Source organism: Mus musculus, chromosome 1 (genome assembly GCF_000001635.26).
Source record: "Mus musculus strain C57BL/6J chromosome 1, GRCm38.p6 C57BL/6J".
In the NCBI taxonomy this organism is placed as follows: Eukaryota; Metazoa; Chordata; class Mammalia; order Rodentia; family Muridae; genus Mus; species Mus musculus.
Window position 1 is genome coordinate 98,404,308 of NC_000067.6, and position 14,757 is coordinate 98,419,064.

The window sequence follows — 14,757 nt, forward strand, 5'->3', positions numbered from 1 at the left end:
GCAGCTGGCAAGCACAAAGAACCCACTGGACATGGGACTCTTCACCCCCACCAGCCCTCCTACATACTGAATTCTACTCCCCCGTTGGCTTGTGCCTTCCACTGGGGCAGATCACCAGATTGTATGCTCCCCTCAATATCCAACAATCTGAAGACCTCCCAGGACAACCACTGCAGCCAGGGCAAGAGGTCACTCACCAGTGTGCATACCCCTCTCAACACCCCACAACCTGAAGGCAACACAGGAGATCTGCTAAAGCCAGGACCACAGGCCTGCCAGAAGATCTGCAGCAACCCAGGGACACAGGAGTCAGGCTCCAAACAGAGATACCCAGACAAGCTAACACCAGAGATAACCAGATGTCAAGAGGCAAGTGCAAGATCATAAGCAATGAAGCCAATATACTTTGACATCATCAGAATCCTGTTTTTCCACCTCAACAAGCTCTGGTTCTACCAACACTCCTAAAAATAAGGAAAATGACTAGAAATTATATTTCATTAATCTAATAGAGTCCTTCAAGTAGACTACAAATAACTCACTGAAAGAAATACAGGAAAACATAATCAAACAGGTGAAGTAACTGAACAAAGTGGTCCAAAATTTAAAGTGGAAGTAGAAATATTAAAGAAAACACAAATGAAGGCAACTCTTGAAAAGGGAAAACCTAGGAAATAGGTCAGGAATTACATATGTATGCTTCACCAACAAAATACAGTAGATGGAAGAGAGAATCTCAGTTGCAGAAGAAACCTTAGACAATATTGACACAACTGTCAAAGAAAATTCAAAAGAATGAAGAAAACCCTCCTATTCCAAAACATTCAGGAAATCCAGGACACAATAAAATGACCAAATCTATGAATAATGGGAATAGAAAAGAGTGAAGATTCCTAGCTCAATGGACCTGAAAATGTTCTTAACAAAACCATAAAAGAAAACTTCCCCAACCTAAAGAAAGAGATGGCAAAAAATGTATAAGTAGCCTAGAGTACATCAAATAGATTGGACCTTGAAAAAAATTCCTCCAGGCACATAATAATGAAAACACTAAATGCACAGAACAAGGAAAGAATCGACAGCTGTAAGAGAAAAAGCCCAAGTAACATATAAAAACAGACATATTAGAATCACACCAGACTTCTCAACAGAGACTCTAAAACCAGAACAGTCTAGACAGATGTCACACAGACCCTAAGAGAACAAACATGCCAGCCCAGGCTACAATACCCAGCAAAACTCTCAGTCAACAGAGATAGAGAAACCAAAATATTCCAGGAAAGAACAAATTCAAACAATATCTATCTACCAGTCTAGATCTACAGAGTATTCTTGAAGGGAAACTTCAACACAAGGAGGGTACTTCTACCAAGGAGAAAACAAGTTAGTAATCAATCATCTTATAAGAAAGCCAATTCAAGGGAGTCACATGAATATAATACCACATACAACAACACAAGACAGGAAGTAACAATTATCTGATGGACACTACCTCAGAGTAAATGCCTGGCAAGCAGTGGTCCAAATAAATGGTCCCAAGTAACTAGCTGGAATTCTCATCTTATCGTCCAATAAACTGACCTTCAATGAAAAGTTATCAAGCAAGATGGGGAAGGACATTTCATATTCATCAAAGGAAAATTCCACCAAAAGAAAGTCTCAATTCTGAACATGTATGCCCCAAATGCAAGGGCACCCACATCCATAAAAGAAACTATATTGAAGCTCAAAACACTCACTGAATGCCATAAAATAAAAGTAGGAGACTTCAACAGCCCCTTCTCAGTAATGGACAGGTCATTGAAATGGAAACTAAACAGAGACACAGTGAAACTAATAGAGGTTCTGAACCAAATGGATTTAACAGATATATACAGAACATTTCACCTGAAAACAAAACAATATATGTTCTTTCCAGCACCTCATGGTACCTTCTCTAATATGAAACATATAATCCCTCACAAAACAAGCCTCAACTGATAAAATAACATTGAAACAATTCCATGCATCCTACTAGATCACCACAGACTAAGGCTAGATTTCAATACCAACAAAAGCAACAGATAACCCACAAAGAGAATTATAAAAATAATCAAGAAAACCAAAAGCTAGTTCTTTGAAAAAATCAACAAGATAAATAAGCCCTTAGCCAAACTAACCAAAGGGCCCAGAGACAGCATCTAAATTAACAAAATCAGATATAAAAAGGGAGACATAACAACTGAAACTGAGGAAATTCAGAAAATCATCAGATCCTACTACAAAAACCTATAGTCAACAAAGCTGGAAAATCTAGATGAAATGATTTTCTAGAAAAATACCACTTCCCCTATTTAATTCAAGAGCAGGTAAACTATCTAAACTCACTCATAACCCCTAATGAAATAGAAGTCATTAAAAACATCACAACCAAAAGCACTCATGGCCAGACAGCTTTAGTGTAGAATTCTACCAGTCCTTCAAAGAAGAGGTAATACCAGCAGTCCAAAAACATTTCTATAAAATAGAAACAGATGGAACACTAATTTATTTGTTCTATGAAGCCACAATTACTCTGATGTCTAAAACACAGCAGGACTCAGAACAAAGAAAACTTCTGACCAATTTCCCTTATGAATAACGATGCAAAAATACTCAATAAAATTCTTACAAAATAAATCCAAGAATACATCAAAACCATCCTTCACCACAATCAAGTAGGATTCATCCCAGGGAAGCAAGGTTGGTTCAATATATGAAAAATCATTAACACCATCCACTATAAAAACAAACTCAAAGATATAAATCATTTGATCACTTCATTAGATGTTGAAAAGGCAGTTGAGAATATATAACACCTTTTCATGTAAAAAGTATTGGAGAGACCAGGAATTTAAGGCCCATATCAAAACATAATAAATAATGCAGAAAACCAGCAGCCAATATCAAATTAAATTGAGAGATACTTGCAGCAATCCCCCTAAAATCAGGGACAAGACAAGGATGCCCACTCTCCTCACATCTATTCAATATAGAACTTGAAGTTCTAGCTAAAGCAATAAGACAACAAAAGGAGATCAAGGGAATATAAATTGGCAAAGAAGACATCAAGATATCCCTATTTACCTACAATAAGTAACACTAAAACTTTTATCAGAGAACAACAACAGCTGATAAACAACTTTAGCAAAGTGTCTGAATATAAAATTAACTCAAATCAGTAGCCTCCCATTATATAAATGTAAAACCAGCTGAGAAAAAAATTAGGGAAACAACACCCTTCTCAATTGTCAGAAATAATATACAATATCTTGGGGTAACTCTAACCAAACAAGTGAAAGATGTATATGACAAGAACTTTGAGTCTCTCAAAAAAGAAATCAAAGAAGACCTCAGAAAATAGAGAGCTCTCCCATGTTCATGGCTTAATAGAATTAACATAATAAAAATGTCCATCCTACCAAAAGCAACCTAGAGATTCAACACAATCCCCATAAAAATTCCAACACAATTCTTCATAGACATGGAAAAAGCAATTGCCAAGTTTATATGAAAAAAAAATCAGGTTATAGCAAAAGCAATTCTTAATGACACAAGAACTTCTGGGGGAATCACCATTCCTGACTTGAAGCAGTACTACAGATCAATAATGATAAAAACTGCATGGTATTGATATAGAGACAGACAAGTTAGTCAATGGAATAGAACTGAAGAACCAAAAATAAAATCACACACTCACAGACACTTGATCTTTGACAAGGAAACTAAAAATATACAATGGAAAAAAGAAAGCATTGTCAATAAATGGTGCTGGCCTAACTGGCAGTCTCTATGTACAAAAATGAAAATATGTCCATATTTGTTCCCTTGCATGAAGTTCAAGTCCAAGTGATCAAGAACCTCAACATAAAACCAGACACACCGAACCCAATAGTAGAGAAAATAGGAAAAAAAAACCTTGATCTCATTGGCACAGAGAACATTTCCTAAACAGAACTCCAGTGGCTCAGGCTCTAATTTCAAGAATGAATAAGTGGGACCTTATCAAGCTGAAAACTTCTGTAAGGCAAAGTATATAGTTAATAGAACAAATCAGCAACCTACAGATTCAGAAAAACCTTCACTAATCTCACATCCGATAAAGGGGTAATAGCCAAAATATATAAAGAACTCAAAAATCTAACCTCAAAAACAAAACAAATCAAAAACAAACAAACAAACAAACAAAAAAAAACCCACCAAGCAACCAAATTTAAAAAAATGAGGTACAGAGCTAAACAGAGAATTCTCATCAGAGGAATGGAGGAATGTCGAATGGCTGAGAAGTACTTAAATACATGTTCAATGTCCTTAGTCGTCATGGAAATGCAAACCAAAACAACTCTAAGATTCTACCTGACACCAATCAGAATGTCTGAGATCAGTCCTTGGTGCCCTCCCATGAGATAGATCTCAAGTTGGGTCAGTGATTGGACTGCCTTTCCTTCAGTTTCTTCTCCATTTTGTCCCTGTAGTTCTTTTAGACAGGAACAGTTCTGGGTTAGAAATTTAGGCTGTGGTTTAGTAACCCTGTCCCTTTGCTTAAGGCTCTGTCTAGCTCCTAAAATTAGAGTCTTCTAGTTCCCTTTCCCAAGTGTTGAGCATTTTGTCTAAGGTTACCCCGATTTAGTCTTTAGAGTCTGATGCCTCCAAGGTCTCTGGTACTTTTAGAGAGTTCCCCATCATGCCCGGGAACTACTTATTTCCATTCATTCTCTTGGCCCTCTGTGCTTCTTTCCTGCCCCTCCTCCATACCTAATCCTGTTTTCCCCCCATTTTTCAACCATGTTCATAGCAGCCTTATTTGTAATAGCTAGAATCTGGAAACAACCCAGATGTCCCTCAAAGGTTACAGAAATGGATACAGAAAATGTGGTTTATTTAAAAAATGAAATACAACTAAGCTATTAAAAATGAGGACATCATGAATTTTTTAGATAAATGGATGGAAATATCAACCATCAGATTGAGCTCAGGGATCCTGGTGGGAGAGGTGGCAGAAGGACTGGAGGAATGGACGGGGATTGCAACCCCATTGGAAGAATATTGGCCTGACCATCCAGTTCTCCCAGAGTCTAGCCCCCCAACAAAGTAGCATAATTAGAGGGACTCATGGCTCTGGATACATACATAGCAAAGGATGGCCTTGCCTGACAGTGGTGGGAGGGGAGGCCCTTGGTCACAGGAGGTGTGATGCCCCATCATAGTGGAATGCTGGAGCAGTGGGGTAGGAAAGTGTCGGTGGGTGGGGGAGCACCCTCATACAGGCAATGAAAAGGGCAGTTGTAGGATGGGGGTTGGTGAAGGCAACCGGGAAGTGGGATATTATGGGATGGAGAGTTGGTGAAGGGGTAACTGGAAAGTGGGATGTTATTTGTGATATAAACAAATGGAATGATTAATAAAAAAAATAACATCCTGAGTAAGGTATCTCAGACCTCAAAAGACATATATGGTTTGTACTCAGTGATTAGTGGATATTAGCCAAAAACATGTATGAGCTTTGTGATATATATATATATATATATATATATATATATATATATATATGTATGTATGTATATATATATATATATATATATAATCATTTTAATTGATAAAACAATGATAATTGGGAACAATGATAGAAAGCCTTGATCCATTCATGAAGACATAGATTTTTCTCAGAGGTACTGAAAAGGGAAATAGAGAAGTTTTATTTCATTATTTTCTGTCATTAATGTAAAATCTCTATGGCTGAACATCTCAAAACAGTGATGTTCATGCTCATTGTTTTAGAGGTTGAAAGTAAAACAACAGGTGTCTCTCTTTGCCACCTTTGTCTACATACTCAGCAAGAAGACCTGTTATAAGTAGGCTCAAAGAACTTCAGTTCTCCAAAACATCACTAAAGAGAATATTGGAAAGACTGCAAGGTGGAAGAGAGGACTAAGAACACAAATAGCCACTAAACAACAAAATGACTTTAATGAAAACATATCTTCCCAATACTAATGATAAACATTGATATACTCGATTCTCCACACAAAAGACAATAGGTAGGTGGAATGGAATAAGAAACAATATACCTCTTTATGTTGTATACAGGAAATTAGCTTTAAAGATAGGAACTACCTTTAAATGAAAGGATGTGGAATAGTATACCAAAAAAAAAAAAAATGGGACAACAAACAAGACAGACACTGGTATCCCAATATCTGATAGCACAGGCTTCAAATTAAAACTAATCAGAAGAGATAAAGATACTTAATTCAAATCAAGCAAGGTGAGGTTCCTGCCAAAAGCATTTATTTGCCAAACTTTGAGGAGACCAATTTCAGAAAAATGCACTACTGTATTTAAAAACACAGATACACACTGACCACAGTCGATTTCACTATGCTACTTCATGAAGTAGCGAGAACATCTGTATCAAAATGACAAAGAAATAGAAGAATTAAGTAAAGTGTTTCATCAAACTTTTGATGACAAATATCTTAGAAAATATTTCTAGGGGACTCAGGTGAGATCACCGTTTTCTTCCAGTGACTCTCTAAGGCAGGACCAGCCAGGAGCACACAGGCCACAGAAGTAGCAGAACAGCTGGGCCAGGGACCTTTATGCCTACATATGTACCCAGGAGGTAGGACTGTTCAACAGCCCTGTGTGCACTGGTCTTGCCAGGAGAGAGCTGATCTCCCAGGAGTGCTGGCAGAGGCTTACAGATCCCCAGGAGGCAAAAGCCCCAGCCACACAGCAAGAACATCTAATACCAGAGATTACCAGATGGTGAAAGGCAAACACAAGAATATTACCAACAAAAACCAATACTACTCGTATAGTTGTAAACCGCCCGCGGCCTACTTGAACCGGGTACTCCTGGAAGGCAGGCTGGGGCTGAAAGAGAGACTAGATGGCGAGAAAAGAATGAAGCCAAGACAAATTTTCTCTGATCAAGGCCCGCGAGTTTACTAAGAGACTGTGCTTATAAATGAGGAAGGCCCATCCCCACCCCTCCTGCCAGTCCATCCTTGGTGCCTGGAGCCAGTCTGAAGACTCTGCACAACTTGGATTGTCTCAAAGGTGTCTCAGCAGGCAGCAGGATCTCAGAGAAGAGCAGGGCAGTTGACACATCAAAAGAAGTCAGCCAAGTTGGAAAGCTGCACCGCAGGTGGCCCCACCTCAGTGGCAACAAGGTTTGCACCAGCCCACTTCAGGCTAGGGGAAGCTACATACTAGTCATCAACAGAACCCAGTACTCCCACCACAGAAATTCTTGGATACCTCAAAACACTGGAAAAGCAAGATTTGGATTTAAAATCATATCTCATGATGATGATAGAGGATTTTAAGAAGGACATAAATAACTCATTTTAAGAACTATAAGAGAACACAGATAAACAGGTAGAATATCTTAAAGAGGACACACAAAAATATCTTAAAGAATTACAGGAAACTACAACCAAACAGGTGAAGGAATTGAACCAAACCATTCAGGATCTAAAAATGGAAGTAGAAATTATAAGGAAATCACAAAGGGAGATAACTCTTGAGATTTAAAAAAAAAAAAAAAAAAAAAAAGCCAAACTAGGAAAGAAGTCAGGAGCCAAAGATGCAAGCATCACCAAGAGAATACAAGAGACAGAAGAGAGAATCTCAGGTGGAAAAGATACCATAGAAAACATAGACACAACAAACAAAGAAAATGCAAAATTCAGATTCTTTCCAGTCAGAGCCAGCCCCAGGCAATCTTAGGTGCACACTCCGGGTGGGGGTTGGGGTGGGGATGGGGGGGGTGGGAGTGGGGAGGGTCCCAAGGTCTCCAGAAGACTCTCCAGGCCTCATCTTTCATCTCTTGTATTATGTAGCTGATGCTCACATCTATGGTTCCTGATTTCATTCCTAGGATTTCTATCTCCAGAGTTGTCTCCCTTTGGGTTTTCTTCACTGTTTCTACTTCCATTTTTAGATCTTGGATGGTTTTGTTCAATTCCATCACCTGTTTGGTTGTGTTTTCCTGTTAATTCTTTAAGGGATTTTTGTGTTTACTCTTTAAGGTCTTCTACCTGTTTAGCAGTGTTTTCCTGTATTTTTTTATTAGATATTATCTTTAAATACATTTCAAATGCTTTCCCGAAAGTCCCCTATACCCCCCGCCCCACGCCCCGCTCTGCTCCCCTACCCACCCACTCATGCTTCTTGGCCCTGACATTCCCCTGTACTGGGGCATATAAAGGTTGCAATACTAAGGGGCCTCTCTTCCTAGTGATGGCCGACTAGGCCATCTTCTGCTACATATTGTGCTAGAGATATGAGCTCTGGGGGTACAGGTTAGTGATTGGGTTACCTCACTCAGGATGATGCCCTCCAGGTCCATCCATTTGCCTAGGAATTTCATAAATTCATTCTTTTTAATAGCTGAGTATTACTCCATTGTGTAAATGTACCACATTTCCTTTTATCCATTCCTCTGTTGTGAGGCATCTGGGTTCTTTCCAGCTTCTGGCTATTATAAATAAGGCTGCTATGAACATAGTGGAGCATGTGTCCTTCTTACCCGTTGGGACATCTTCTGGATATATGCCCAGGAGAGGTATTGCAGGATCCTCCAGTAGTACTATGTCCAATTTCCTGAGGAACCACCAGACTGATTTCCAGAGTGGTTGTACAAGCTTGCAATCCCACCAACAGTGGAGGAGTGTTCCTCTTTCTCCACATCCTCGCCAGCATCTGCTGTCACCTGAATTTTTGATCTTAGCCATTCTGACTGGTGTGAGATGGAATCTCAGGGTTGTTTTGATTGACATTTCTCTGATGATTAAGGATGTTGAACATTTTTTCAGGTGCTTCTCAGCCATTCGGTATTCCTTGGGTGAGAATTCTTTAGCATTGAGCCCCATCTTTTTTTTTTCCATTTTTTATTAGGTATTTAGCTCATTTACATTTCCAATGCTATACCAAAAGTCCCCCATACCCACCCACCCCCACTCCCCTGCCCACCCACACCCCCTTTTTGGCCCTGGCGTTCCCCTGTACTGGGGCATATAAAGTTTGCAAATCCAATGGGCCTCTCTTTCCAGTGATGGCTGACTAGGCCATCTTTTGATATATATGCAGCTAGAGTCAAGAGCTCAGGGGTACTGGTTAGTTCATAATGTTGTTCCACCTATAGGGTTGCAGATCCCTTTAGCTGCTTGGCTACTTTCTCTAGCTCCTCCATTGGGAGCCCTGTGGTCCATCCATTAGCTGACTGTGAGCATCCACTTCTGTGTTTGCTAGGCCTCGGCATAGTCTCACAAGAGACAGCTACATCTGGGTCCTTTCAATAAAATCTTGCTTGTGTATGCAATGGTGTCAGCGTTTGGATGCTGATTATGGGGTGGATCCCTGGATATGGCAGTCTCTACATGGTCCATCCTTTCATCTCAGCTCCAAATTTTGTCTTTGTAACTCCTTCCATGGGTGTTTTATTCCCAATTCTAAGGAGGGGCATAGTGTCCACACTTCAGTCTTCATTCTTCTTGAGTTTCATGTGTTTAGCAAATTGTATCTTATATCTTGGGTATCCTAGGTTTGGGGCTAATATCCACTTATCAGTGAGTACATATTGTGTGAGTTCCTTTGTGAATGTGTTACCTCACTCAGGATGATGCCCTCCAGGTCCATCCATTTGGCTAGGAATTTCATAAATTCATTCTTTTTAATAGCTGAGTAGTACTCCATTGTGTAGATGTACCACATTTTCTGTATCCATTCCGCTGTTGAGGGGCATCTGGGTTCTTTCCAGCTTCTGGCTATTATAAATAAGGCTGCTATGAACATAGTGGAGCATGTGTCCTTCTTACCAGTTGGGGCATCTTCTGGATATATGCCCAGGAGAGGTATTGCGGGATCCTCCGGTAGTACTATGTCCAATTTCCTGAGGAACCGCCAGACTGATTTCCAGAGTGGTTGTACAAGCCTGTAATCACACCAACAATGGAGGAGTGTTCCTCTTTCTCCACATCCACGCCAGCATCTGCTGTCACCTGAATTTTTGATCTTAGCCATTCTGACTGGTGTAGGTGGAATCTCAGGGTTGTTTTGATTTGCATTTCCCTGATGATTAAGGATGTTGAACATTTTTTCAGGTGCTTCTCTGCCATTCGGTATTCCTCAGGTGAGAATTCTTTGTTCAGTTCTGAGCCCCATTTTTTAATGGGGTTATTTGATTTTCTGAAGTCCACCTTCTTGAGTTCTTTATATATGTTGGATATTAGTCCCCTATCTGATTTAGGATAGGTAAAGATCCTTTCCCAATCTGTTGGTGGTCTTTTTGTCTTTTTGACGGTGTCTTTTGCCTTGCAGAAACTTTGGAGTTTCATTAGGTCCCATTTGTCAATTCTCGATCTTACAGCACAAGCCATTGCTGTTCTGTTCAGGAATTTTTCCCCTGTGCCCATATCTTCAAGTCTTTTCCCCACTTTCTCCTCTATAAGTTTCAGTGTCTCTGGTTTTATGTGAAGTTCCTTGATCCACTTAGATTTGACCTTAGTACAAGGAGATAAGTATGGATTGATTCGCATTCTTCTACATGATAACAACCAGTTGTGCCAGCACCAATTGTTGAAAATGCTGTCTTTCTTCCACTGGATGGTTCTACCTCCCTTGTCGAAGATCAAGTGACCATAGGTGTGTGGGTTCATTTCTGGGTCTTCAATTCTATTCCATTGGTCTACTGGTCCGTCTCTATACCAGTACCATGCAGTTTTTATCACAATTGCTCTGTAGTAAAGCTTTAGGTCAGGCATGGTGATTCCACCAGAGGTTCTTTTATCCTTGAGAAGAGTTTTTGCTATCCTAGGTTTTTTGTTATTGCAGATGAATTTGCAAACTTCTCCTTCTAATTTGTTTGAAGAATTGAGTTGGAATTTTGATGGGGATTGCATTGAATCTGTAGATTGCTTTTGGCAAGATAGCCATTTTTACAATGTTGATCCTGCCAATCCATGAGCATGGGAGATCTTTCCATCTTCTGAGATCTTCTTTAATTTCTTTCTTCAGAGATTTGAAATTTTTATCATACAGATCTTTCACTTCCTTAGTTAGAGTCACGCCAAGATATTTTATATTATTTGTGACTATTGAGAAGGGTGTTGTTTCCCTAATTTCTTTCTCAGCCTGTTTATTCTTTGTTTAGAGAAAGGCCATTGACTTTTTTGAGTTTATTTTATATCCAGCTACTTCACCGAAGCTGTTTATCAGGTTTAGGAGTTCTCTGGTAGAATTTTTAGGGTCACTTATATATACTATCATATCATCTGCAAAAAGTGATATTTTGACTTCCTCTTTTCCGATTCGTATCCCCTTGATCTCCTTTTGTTGTCGAATTGCTCTGGCTAATACTTCAAGTACTAAGTTGAAAAGGTAGGGAGAAAGTGGGCAGCCTTGTCTAGTCCCTGATTTTAGTGGGATTGCTTCCAGCTTCTCTCCATTTACTTTGATGTTGGCTACTGGTTTGCTGTAGATTGCTTTTATGATGTTTAGGTATGGGTCTTGAATTCCTGATCTTTCCAAGACTTTTATCATGAATGGGTGTTGGATCTTGTCAAATGCTTTTTCTGCATCTAACGAGATGATCATCTGGTTTTTGTCTTTGAGTTTGTTTATATAATGGATTACATTGATGGATTTTCGTATATGAAACCATCCCTGCATCCCTGGAATAAAACCTACTTGGTCAGGATGGATGATTGCTTTAATGTGTTCTTGGATTCGGTTAGCGAGAATTTTATTGAGGATTTTTGCATCGATATTCATAAGAGAAATTGGTCTGAAGTTCTTTATCTTTGTTGGGTCTTTCTGTTGTTTAGGTATCAGAGTAATAGTGGCTTCATAAAATGAGTTGGGTAGAGTACCTTCTACTTCTATTTTGTGAAATAGTTTGTGCAGAACTGGAATTAGATCTTCTTTGAAGGTCTGATAGAACTCTGCACTAAACCCGTCTGGTCCTGGGCTTTTTTTGGCTGGGAGACTATTGATAACTGCTTCTATTTCTTTAGGTGATATGGGACTGTTTAGATGGTCAACTTGATCCTGATTCAACTTTGGTACCTGGTATCTGTCCAGAAATTTGTCCATTTCGTCCAGGTTTTCCAGTTTTGTTGAGTATAGCCTTTTGTAGAAGGATCTGATGGTGTTTTGGATTTCTTCAGGATCTGTTGTTATGTCTCCCTTTTCATTTCTGATTTTGTTAATTAGGATTTTGTCTCTGTGCCCTCTAGTGAGTCTAGCTAAGGGTTTATCTATCTTGTTGATTTTCTCAAAGAACCAACTCCTCGTTTGGTTAATTCTTTGAATAGTTCTTGTTTCCACTTGGTTGATTTCACCCCTGAGTTTGATTATTTCCTGCCGTCTACTCCTCTTGGGTGAATTTGCTTCCTTTTTTTCTAGAGCTTTTAGATGTGTTGTCAAGCTGCTAGTATGTGCTCTCTCCCGTTTCTTCTTGGAGGCACTCAGAGCTATGAGTTTCCCTCTTAGAAATGCTTTCATTGTGTCCCATAGGTTTGGGTACATTGTGGCTTCATTTTCATTAAACTCTAAAAAGTCTTTAATTTCTTTCTTTATTCCTTCCTTGACCAAGCTATCATTGAGAAGAGTGTTGTTCAGTTTCCACGTGAATGTTGGCTTTCCATTATTTATGTTGTTATTGAAGATCAGTCTTAGGCCATGGTGGTCTGATAGGATACATGGGACAATTTCAATATTTTTGTATCTGTTGAGGCCTGTTTTGTGACCAATTATATGGTCAATTTTGGAGAAGGTCCCGTGAGGTGCTGAGAAGAAGGTATATCCTTTTGTTTTAGGATAAAATGTTCTGTAGATATCTGTCAGGTCCATTTGTTTCATAACTTCTGTTAGTTTCACTGTGTCCCTGTTTAGTTTCTGTTTCCACGATCTGTCCATTGATGAAAGTGGTGTGTTGAAGTCTCCCACTATTATTGTGTGAGGTGCAACCTGTGCTTTGAGCTTTACTAAAGTGTCTTTAATGAATGTGGCTGCCCTTGCATTTGGAGTGTAGATATTCACAATTGAGAATTCCTCTTAGAGGATTTTACTTTTGATGAGTATGAAGTGTCCCTCGTCTTTTTTAATAACTTTGGGTTGGAAGTCGATTTTATCCGATATTAAAATGGCTACTCCAGCTTGTTTCTTCAGACCATTTGCTTGGAAAATTGTTTTCCAGTCTTTCACTCTGAGGTAGTGTCTGTCTTTTTCCCTGAGATGGGTTTCCTGTAAGCAGCAGAATGTTGGGTCCTGTTTGTGTAGCCAGTCTGTTAGTCTATGTCTTTTTATTGGGGAGTTGAGACCATTGATATTAAGAGATATTAAGGAAAAGTAATTGTTGCTTCCTGTTGTTTTTGTTGTTAAAGTTGGCATTCTGTTCTTGTGGCTGTCTTCTTTTAGTTTTGTTGAGGGATTATCTTCTTGTTTTTTCTAGGGCGTGGTTCCCGTCCTTGTATTGGTTTTTTTTCTGTTATTATCCTTTGAAGGGCTCGATTCGTGGAGAGATAATGGGTGAATTTAGTTTTGTCGTGGAATACTTTGGTTTCTCCATCTATGGTGATTGAGAGTTTGGCTGGGTATAGTAGCCTGGGCTGGAATTTGTGTTCTCTTAGTGTCTGTATAACATCTGTCCAGGCTCTTCTGGCTTTCATAGTCTCTGGTCAAAAATCTGGTGTAATTCTGATAGGCCTGCCTTTATATGTTACTTGACCTTTTTCCCTTACTGATTTTAGTATTCTATCTTCATTTAGTGCATTTGTTGTTCTGATTATTATGTGTCGGGAGGAATTTCTTTTCTGGTCCAGTCTATTTGGAGTTCTGTAGGCTTCTTGTATGTTCATGGGTATCTCTTTCTTTAGATTTGGGAAGTTTTCTTCAATAATCTTGTTGAAGATGTTTGCTGGTCCTTTGAATTAAAAATCTTCATTCTCATCCACTCCTATTATCTGTAGGTTCGATCTTCTCATTGTGTCCTGGATTTCCTGGATGTTTTGAGTTAGGATCTTTTTGCATTTTCCATTTTCTTTGATTGTTGTGCCGATGTTCTCTATGGAATCTTCTGCACCTGAGATTCTCTCTTCCATTCCTTGTATTCTGTTGCTGATGCTTGCATCTATGGTTCCAGATTTCTTTCCTAGTGTTTCTATCTCCACTGTTGCCTCACTTTGGGTTTTCTTTATTGTGTCTACTTCCCTTTTTAGGTCTTGGATGGTTTTATTCAATTCCATTACCTGTTTGGTTGTGTTTTCCTGCAATTCTTTAAGGGATTTTTGTGTTTCCTCTTTAATGTCTTCTACCTGTTTGGTTATGTTTTCCTGTAATTCTTTAAGGGATTTTTGTGTTTCCTCTTTAATGTCTTCTACTTGTTTAGCAGTGTTCTCCTGTATTTCTTTGAGTTATTTAAGTCCTTCTTGATGTCCTCTACCATCATCATGACATATGCTTTTAAATCCAGGTCTCGCTTTTCAGGTGTGTTAGGGTGCCCTGGACTGGGCGAAGTGGGAGTGCTGGGTTCTGATGATGGTGAGTAGTCCTGGTTTTTGTTAGTAAGATTCTTACGTTTACCTTTCGCCATCTGGTAATCTCTGGAGTTAGTTGTTATAGTTGTCTCTGTTTAGAGATTGTTCCTCTGGTGATTTTGTTACACTATATCAGCAGACCAGGGAGACTAGCTCTCTTCCCTGAGTTTCAGTGGTCAGAGCAGTCTCTGCAGGC